Genomic DNA, 10,574 nt, shown 5'->3' with positions numbered 1-10,574 from the left:
TGAGACGCTTCCTATAGCTTGAGATGTGATATCCAACTCCTTCCCATTCCAATTCTGAGACCCTTCTTATACCATGAGACTTGATATCTCAATGCTTCTAATACCAAACCTGAGACCCGTCCTATAACATGAGATGTGATATCCAAATCCTTCCCCTTCCAAACCTTAGACCCTTCCTTTATAATGAGATGTGATATCCAACTCCTTCCCATTCCAATCCTGAGACCCTTCCGATATCATGAGATTTGTTATCTCAATGCTTCTAATATCAAACTTGAGACCCTCCCTATAGCATGAGATGTGACATCCAAGTCCTTCCCATTCCAATCCTGAGACCCTTCCTATAGCATGAGATGTGATATCTCAATGCTTCTAATACCAAACCTGAGACCCTTCCTATAACATGAGATGGGATATCCAACTCCTTCCCATTCCAATCCTGAGACCCTTCCGATAGCAGAGATGTGATATCTCAATGCTTATACCAAACCTGAGACCTTTCCTAAGGCTTGAGATGTCATATACAACTCCTTCCCATTCCAATCCTGAGACCCTTCCTATAGCATGAGATGTGATATCTCAATGCTTATACCAAATCTGAGACCCTTCCTATAGCATGAGATGTGATATCCAAATTCTTCCCATTCCAATCCTGAGATCCTTCCTATAGCATGAGATGTGATATCTCAATGCTTATACCAAACCTGAGAGCCTACCTATAGCATGAGATGTGATATCCAAGTCCATCCCATTCCAATCCTTAGACCCTTCCTACAGCATGCGATGTGATATCTCAATGATTCTAATACCAAACCAGAGACCCGTCCTTTAACATGAGATGGGATATCCAACTCCTTCCCATTCCAATCCTGAGCCACTCCTGATAGCAGAGATGTGATATCTCAATGCTTCTAATACCAAACCTGAGATCCTTCCTATGACATGAGATGTGATATCCAAATCCTTCCCATTCCAATCCTGAGACCCTTCCTATAGCAAGAGATGTGATATCCAAATCCTTCCCATTCCAATCCTGAGACCCTTCCTATAACATGAGATGTGATATTCAACTCCTTCCCATTCCAACCTGAGACACTTCCTATAGCATGGGAAGGGATATCCAACTCCTTCCCAATCCAATCCTGAGAACCTTCCGATAGCAGAGATGTGATATCTCAATGCTTATACCAAACCTGAGACCCTTCCTATGGCATGAGATGTGATATCCAACTCCTTGCCATTCAAATCCTGAGACCCTTCCTATAGCATGAGATGTGATATCTCAATGCTTCTACCAAACCTGAGACCCTTCCTTTAGCATGAGATGTGATATCCAAATCCTTCACATTCCAATCCTGAGACCCTTCCTATAGCATGAGATGTGATAACTCAATGCTTATACCAAACCTGAGACCCTTCCTAAGGCTTGAGATGTCATATACAACTCCTTCCCATTCCAATCCTGAGACCCTTCCTATAGCATGAGATGTGATATCTCAATGCTTATACCAAATCTGAGACCCTTCCTATAGCATGAGATGTGATATCCAAATTCTTCCCATTCCAATCCTGAGATCCTTCCTATAGCATGAGATGTGATATCTCAATGCTTATACCAAACCTGAGAGCCTACCTATAGCATGAGATGTGATATCCAAGTCCATCCCATTCCAATCCTTAGACCCTTCCTACAGCATGCGATGTGATATCTCAATGATTCTAATACCAAACCAGAGACCCGTCCTTTAACATGAGATGGGATATCCAACTCCTTCCCATTCCAATCCTGAGCCACTCCTGATAGCAGAGATGTGATATCTCAATGCTTCTAATACCAAACCTGAGATCCTTCCTATGACATGAGATGTGATATCCAAATCCTTCCCATTCCAATCCTGAGACCCTTCCTATAGCAAGAGATGTGATATCCAAATCCTTCCCATTCCAATCCTGAGACCCTTCCTATAACATGAGATGTGATATTCAACTCCTTCCCATTCCAACCTGAGACACTTCCTATAGCATGGGAAGGGATATCCAACTCCTTCCCAATCCAATCCTGAGAACCTTCCGATAGCAGAGATGTGATATCTCAATGCTTATACCAAACCTGAGACCCTTCCTATGGCATGAGATGTGATATCCAACTCCTTGCCATTCAAATCCTGAGACCCTTCCTATAGCATGAGATGTGATATCTCAATGCTTCTACCAAACCTGAGACCCTTCCTTTAGCATGAGATGTGATATCCAAGTCCTTCCCATTCCAATCCTGAGACCCTTCCTATAACATGAGATGTGATATCCAACTCCTTCTATTCCAACCTGAGACCCTTCCTATAGCATGAGATGGGATATCCAACTCCTTCCAAATCCAATCCTGATACCCTTCCGATAGCATGAGATGTGATATCCCAATGCTTCTACAAAACCTGAGACCCATACCATGGCATGAGATGTGATATCAAACTCCCGTCCTATACCATGAGACTTGATATCTCAATGCTTCTAATACCAAACCTGAGACCGGTCCAATAACATGAGATGTGATATCCAAATCCTTCCCCTTCCAAACCTTAGACCCTTCCTTTATCATGAGATGTGATATCCAAGTCCTTCCCATTCCATTCCTGAGACCCTTCCTATAGCATGAGATGTGATATCTCAATGCTTCTAATACCAAACCTGAGACCCTTCCTATAACATGAGATGTGATATCCAAGTCCTTCCCATTCCAATCCTGAGACCCTTCCTATAGCATGAGATGTGATATCTCAATGCTTCTAATACCAAACCTGAGATCCTTCCGATAGCATGAGATGTGATATCTCAATGCTTCTAATACCAAACCTGAGACCCTTCCTATAACATGAATTGTGATATCCAAATCCTTCCCATTCCAATCCTGAGACCCTTCCGATAGCAGAGATGTGATATCTCAATGCTTATACCAAACCTAAGACCCTTCCGATAGCATGAGATGTGATATCTCAATGCTTCTAATACCAAACCTGAGACCGGTCCAATAACATGAGATGTGATATCCAAATCCTTCCCCTTCCAAACCTTAGACCATCCCTTTAGCATGAGATTTGATATCCAACTCCTTTCCATTCCAATCCTGAGACCCTTCTGATGGCATGAGATGTGATATCTCAATGCCTCTAAAACCAAACCTGAGATCCTACCTCTAACATGAAATGTGATATCCAACTCCTTCCCCTTCCAACCCTGAGAGCCTTCCTATAGAATGAGATGTGATATCCAAGTCCTTCCCATTCCAATCCTGAGACCCTTCCTATAACATGAGATGTGATATCCAACTCCTTCTATTCCAACCTGAGACCCTTCCTATAGCATGAGATGGGATATCCAACTCCTTCCAAATCCAATCCTGATACCCTTCCGATAGCATGAGATGTGATATCCCAATGCTTCTACAAAACCTGAGACCCATACCATGGCATGAGATGTGATATCAAACTCCCGTCCTATACCATGAGACTTGATATCTCAATGCTTCTAATACCAAACCTGAGACCGGTCCAATAACATGAGATGTGATATCCAAATCCTTCCCCTTCCAAACCTTAGACCCTTCCTTTATCATGAGATGTGATATCCAAGTCCTTCCCATTCCATTCCTGAGACCCTTCCTATAGCATGAGATGTGATATCTCAATGCTTCTAATACCAAACCTGAGACCCTTCCTATAACATGAGATGTGATATCCAAGTCCTTCCCATTCCAATCCTGAGACCCTTCCTATAGCATGAGATGTGATATCTCAATGCTTCTAATACCAAACCTGAGACCCTTCCTATAACATGAATTGTGATATCCAAATCCTTCCCATTCCAATCCTGAGACCCTTCCGATAGCAGAGATGTGATATCTCAATGCTTATACCAAACCTAAGACCCTTCCGATAGCATGATATGTGATATCTCAATGCTTCTAATACCAAACCTGAGACCGGTCCAATAACATGAGATGTGATATCCAAATCCTTCCCCTTCCAAACCTTAGACCATCCCTTTAGCATGAGATTTGATATCCAACTCCTTTCCATTCCAATCCTGAGACCCTTCTGATGGCATGAGATGTGATATCTCAATGCCTCTAAAACCAAACCTGAGATCCTACCTCTAACATGAAATGTGATATCCAACTCCTTCCCCTTCCGACCCTGAGAGCCTTCCTATAGAATGAGATGTGATATCCAACTCCTTCCCATTCCAATCCTGAGACCCTTATGATAGCATGAGATGTGATATCTCAATGCCTCTTATACCAAACCTGAGATCCTTCCGATAGCATGAGATGTGATATCTCAATGCTTCTAATACCAAACCTGAGATCCTTCCTATAATATGAGATGTGATTTCCAAATCCTTCCACTTCCAAACCTGAGACCCTCCCTTTAGCATGAAATGTGATATCCAACTCCTTCCCATTCCAATCCTGAGACCCTTCTGATAGCATGAGATGTGATATCTCATTGCCTCTAATACCAAACCTGAGATCCTACCTCTAACATGAAATGTGATATCCATCTCCTTCCCTTTCCAAACCTGAGACCCTGCCTATAGCATGAGATGTGATATCCAAGTCCTTCCCATTCCAATCCTGAGACCCTTCCTATAGCATGTGATGTGAAATCTCAATGCTTATACCAAACCTGAGACCCTTCCTATGGCATGAGATGTCATATACAACTCCTTCCCATTCCAACCCTGAGACCCTTCCTATAGCATGAGATGTGATATCTCAATGCTTATACCAAACCTGAGACCCTTCCTATAGCTTGAGATGTGATATCCAACTTCTTCCCATTCCAATCCTGAGACCCTTCCTATAGCATGAGATGTGATATCCCAATGCTTCTACCAAACCTGAGACCCATACTATGGCATGAGATGTGATATCAAACTCCTTCCCATTCCAATCCTGAGACGCTTCCTATAGCTTGAGATGTGATATCCAACTCCTTCCCATTCCAATTCTGAGACCCTTCTTATACCATGAGACTTGATATCTCAATGCTTCTAATACCAAACCTGAGACCCGTCCTATAACATGAGATGTGATATCCAAATCCTTCCCCTTCCAAACCTTAGACCCTTCCTTTATAATGAGATGTGATATCCAACTCCTTCCCATTCCAATCCTGAGACCTTTCCGATATCATGAGATTTGTTATCTCAATGCTTCTAATATCAAACTTGAGACCCTCCCTATAGCATGAGATGTGACCTCCAAGTCCTTCCCATTCCAATCCTGAGACCCTTCCTATAGCATGAGATGTGATATCTCAATGCTTCTAATACCAAACCTGAGACCCTTCCTATAACATGAGATGGGATATCCAACTCCTTCCCATTCCAATCCTGAGACCCTTCCGATAGCAGAGATGTGATATCTCAATGCTTATACCAAACCTGAGACCCTTCCTAAGGCTTGAGATGTCATATACAACTCCTTCCCATTCCAATCCTGAGACCCTTCCTATAGCATGAGATGTGATATCTCAATGCTTATACCAAATCTGAGACCCTTCCTATAGCATGAGATGTGATATCCAAATTCTTCCCATTCCAATCCTGAGATCCTTCCTATAGCATGAGATGTGATATCTCAATGCTTATACCAAACCTGAGAGCCTACCTATAGCATGAGATGTGATATCCAAGTCCATCCCATTCCAATCCTTAGACCCTTCCTACAGCATGCGATGTGATATCTCAATGATTCTAATACCAAACCAGAGACCCGTCCTTTAACATGAGATGGGATATCCAACTCCTTCCCATTCCAATCCTGAGCCACTCCTGATAGCAGAGATGTGATATCTCAATGCTTCTAATACCAAACCTGAGATCCTTCCTATGACATGAGATGTGATATCCAAATCCTTCCCATTCCAATCCTGAGACCCTTCCTATAGCAAGAGATGTGATATCCAAATCCTTCCCATTCCAATCCTGAGACCCTTCCTATAACATGAGATGTGATATTCAACTCCTTCCCATTCCAACCTGAGACACTTCCTATAGCATGGGAAGGGATATCCAACTCCTTCCCAATCCAATCCTGAGAACCTTCCGATAGCAGAGATGTGATATCTCAATGCTTATACCAAACCTGAGACCCTTCCTATGGCATGAGATGTGATATCCAACTCCTTGCCATTCAAATCCTGAGACCCTTCCTATAGCATGAGATGTGATATCTCAATGCTTCTACCAAACCTGAGACCCTTCCTTTAGCATGAGATGTGATATCCAAATCCTTCACATTCCAATCCTGAGACCCTTCCTATAGCATGAGATGTGATAACTCAATGCTTCTAATACCAAACCTGAGATCCTTCCTATAACATGAGATGTGATATCCAATTCCTTCCCATTCCAAACCTGAGACCCTTCCTATTGGATGAGATGTGATATCCAACTCCTTCCCATTCCAACCCTGAGACCCTTCCTATACCATGAGATGTGATATCTCAATGCTTCTAATACCAAACCTGGGAACCGTCCTATAACATGAGATGTGATATCTCAATGTTTCTAATAAAAAAACTGAGACCCTCCTATAACATGAGATGTGATATCCAATTCCTTCCCATTCCAAACCTGAGACCCTTCCTATTGGATGAGATGTGATATCCAAATCCTTCCCCTTCCAAACCTGAGACCCTTCCTTTAGCATGAGATGTGATATCCAAATACTTCCCATTCCAATCCTAAAACCCTTCCTATAGCATGAGATGTGATATCTCAATGTTTCTAATAAAAAACCTGAGACCCTTCCTATAGCAAGAGATGTGATATCCAAATCCTTCCCATTCCAATCCTGAGACCCTTCCTGTATATAACATGAGATGTGATATCCAACTCCTTCCCATTCCAACCTGAGACCCTTCCTATAGCATGAGATGTGATATCCAACTCCTTACCATTCAAATCCTGAGACCCTCCCTATAACAAGAGATGTCATATCCAACTCCTTCCCATTCCAAACCTGAGACCCTTCCTATAACATGAGATGTGATATCCAACTCCTTCCCATTCCAAACCTGAGACCCTTCCGATAGCATGAGATGTGATATCTCAATGCTTCAAAAACCAAACATGAGAACCATCCTATAACATGAGATGTGAAATCCAAATCCTTCCCTTCCCAAACCTGAGACTCTTCCTATAGCATGAGATGTGATATCTCAATGCTTCTACCAAACCTGAAACCCTTCCTATAGCATGAGATGTGATATCCAACTCCTTCCCATTCCAATCCTGAGACACATCCTATAGCATGAGATGTGATATCACAATGCTTCTAATACCAAACCTGAGACCCGTCCTATAACATGAGATGTGATATCCAAATCCTTCCCCTTCCAAACCTGAGACCCTTCCTTTAGCATGAGATGTGATATATAGCTCCTCCCATTCCAATCCTGAGACCCTTCCGATAGCAGAGATGTGACATTTCAATGCTTATACCAAACCTGAGACCCTTCCCATAGCATGAGATGTGATATCCAACGCCTTCCCATTCCAATCCTGAGACCCTTCCTATAGCATGAGATGTGATATCTCAATGCTTCTAATACCAAACCTGAGATCCTTCCTATAACATGGGATGTGATATCCAACTCCTTCCCATTCCAATCCCGAGACCCTTCCTATAGCATGAGATGTGATATCTCAATGCTTCTAATACCAAACCTAAGGTCCTTCCTATAACATGAGATGTGATATCCAAATCCTTCCCATTCCAAACCTGAGACCCTCCCTTTAGCATGAGATGTGATATCCAACTCCTTCCCATTCCAATCCTGATACCCTTCTGATAGCATGAGATCTGATATCTCAATGCCTCTAATACCAAACCTGAGATCCTACCTCTAACATGAAATGTGATATCCAACTCCTTCCTTTTCCAAACCTGAGACCCTTCCTACAGCATGAGATGTGATATCCAAGTCCTTCCCATTCCAATCCTGAGACCCTTCCTATAACATGAGATGTGATATCCAACTCCTTCTATTCCAACCTGAGACCCTTCCTATAGCATGAGATGGGATATCCAACTCCTTCCAAATCCAATCCTGATACCCTTCCGATAGCATGAGATGTGATATACCAATGCTTCTACAAAACCTGAGACCCATACCATGGCATGAGATGTGATATCAAACTCCCGTCCTATACCATGAGACTTGATATCTCAATGCTTCTAATACCAAACCTGAGACCGGTCCAATAACATGAGATGTGATATCCAAATCCTTCCCCTTCCAAACCTTAGACCCTTCCTTTATCATGAGATGTGATATCCAAGTCCTTCCCATTCCATTCCTGAGACCCTTCCTATAGCATGAGATGTGATATCTCAATGCTTCTAATACCAAACCTGAGACCCTTCCTATAACATGAGATGTGATATCCAAGTCCTTCCCATTCCAATCCTGAGACCCTTCCTATAGCATGAGATGTGATATCTCAATGCTTCTAATACCAAACCTGAGACCCTTCCTATAACATGAATTGTGATATCCAAATCCTTCCCATTCCAATCCTGAGACCCTTCCGATAGCAGAGATGTGATATCTCAATGCTTATACCAAACCTAAGACCCTTCCGATAGCATGAGATGTGATATCTCAATGCTTCTAATACCAAACCTGAGACCGGTCCAATAACATGAGATGTGATATCCAAATCCTTCCCCTTCCAAACCTTAGACCATCCCTTTAGCATGAGATTTGATATCCAACTCCTTTCCATTCCAATCCTGAGACCCTTCTGATGGCATGAGATGTGATATCTCAATGCCTCTAAAACCAAACCTGAGATCCTACCTCTAACATGAAATGTGATATCCAACTCCTTCCCCTTCCAACCCTGAGAGCCTTCCTATAGAATGAGATGTGATATCCAAGTCCTTCCCATTCCAATCCTGAGACCCTTCCTATAACATGAGATGTGATATCCAACTCCTTCTATTCCAACCTGAGACCCTTCCTATAGCATGAGATGGGATATCCAACTCCTTCCAAATCCAATCCTGATACCCTTCCGATAGCATGAGATGTGATATCCCAATGCTTCTACAAAACCTGAGACCCATACCATGGCATGAGATGTGATATCAAACTCCCGTCCTATACCATGAGACTTGATATCTCAATGCTTCTAATACCAAACCTGAGACCGGTCCAATAACATGAGATGTGATATCCAAATCCTTCCCCTTCCAAACCTTAGACCCTTCCTTTATCATGAGATGTGATATCCAAGTCCTTCCCATTCCATTCCTGAGACCCTTCCTATAGCATGAGATGTGATATCTCAATGCTTCTAATACCAAACCTGAGACCCTTCCTATAACATGAGATGTGATATCCAAGTCCTTCCCATTCCAATCCTGAGACCCTTCCTATAGCATGAGATGTGATATCTCAATGCTTCTAATACCAAACCTGAGACCCTTCCTATAACATGAATTGTGATATCCAAATCCTTCCCATTCCAATCCTGAGACCCTTCCGATAGCAGAGATGTGATATCTCAATGCTTATACCAAACCTAAGACCCTTCCGATAGCATGAGATGTGATATCTCAATGCTTCTAATACCAAACCTGAGACCGGTCCAATAACATGAGATGTGATATCCAAATCCTTCCCCTTCCAAACCTTAGACCATCCCTTTAGCATGAGATTTGATATCCAACTCCTTTCCATTCCAATCCTGAGACCCTTCTGATGGCATGAGATGTGATATCTCAATGCCTCTAAAACCAAACCTGAGATCCTACCTCTAACATGAAATGTGATATCCAACTCCTTCCCCTTCCGACCCTGAGAGCCTTCCTATAGAATGAGATGTGATATCCAACTCCTTCCCATTCCAATCCTGAGACCCTTATGATAGCATGAGATGTGATATCTCAATGCCTCTTATACCAAACCTGAGATCCTTCCGATAGCATGAGATGTGATATCTCAATGCTTCTAATACCAAACCTGAGATCCTTCCTATAATATGAGATGTGATTTCCAAATCCTTCCACTTCCAAACCTGAGACCCTCCCTTTAACATGAAATGTGATATCCAACTCCTTCCCATTCCAATCCTGAGACCCTTCTGATAGCATGAGATGTGATATCTCATTGCCTCTAATACCAAACCTGAGATCCTACCTCTAACATGAAATGTGATATCCATCTCCTTCCCTTTCCAAACCTGAGACCCTGCCTATAGCATGAGATGTGATATCCAAGTCCTTCCCATTCCAATCCTGAGACCCTTCCTATAGCATGTGATGTGAAATCTCAATGCTTATACCAAACCTGAGACCCTTCCTATGGCATGAGATGTCATATACAACTCCTTCCCATTCCAACCCTGAGACCCTTCCTATAGCATGAGATGTGATATCTCAATGCTTATACCAAACCTGAGACCCTTCCTATAGCTTGAGATGTGATATCCAACTTCTTCCCATTCCAATCCTGAGACCCTTCCTATAGCATGAGATGTGATATCCCAATGCTTCTACCAAA

This window comes from Ambystoma mexicanum, unplaced genomic scaffold (genome assembly GCF_040938575.1).
Source record: "Ambystoma mexicanum isolate Mex_15411 unplaced genomic scaffold, UKY_AmexF1_1 Mex_scaf5, whole genome shotgun sequence".
In the NCBI taxonomy this organism is placed as follows: domain Eukaryota; kingdom Metazoa; phylum Chordata; class Amphibia; order Caudata; family Ambystomatidae; genus Ambystoma; species Ambystoma mexicanum.
The sequence above is the reverse complement of the archived record's forward strand: the minus strand, read 5'-3'. Positions refer to the sequence as shown.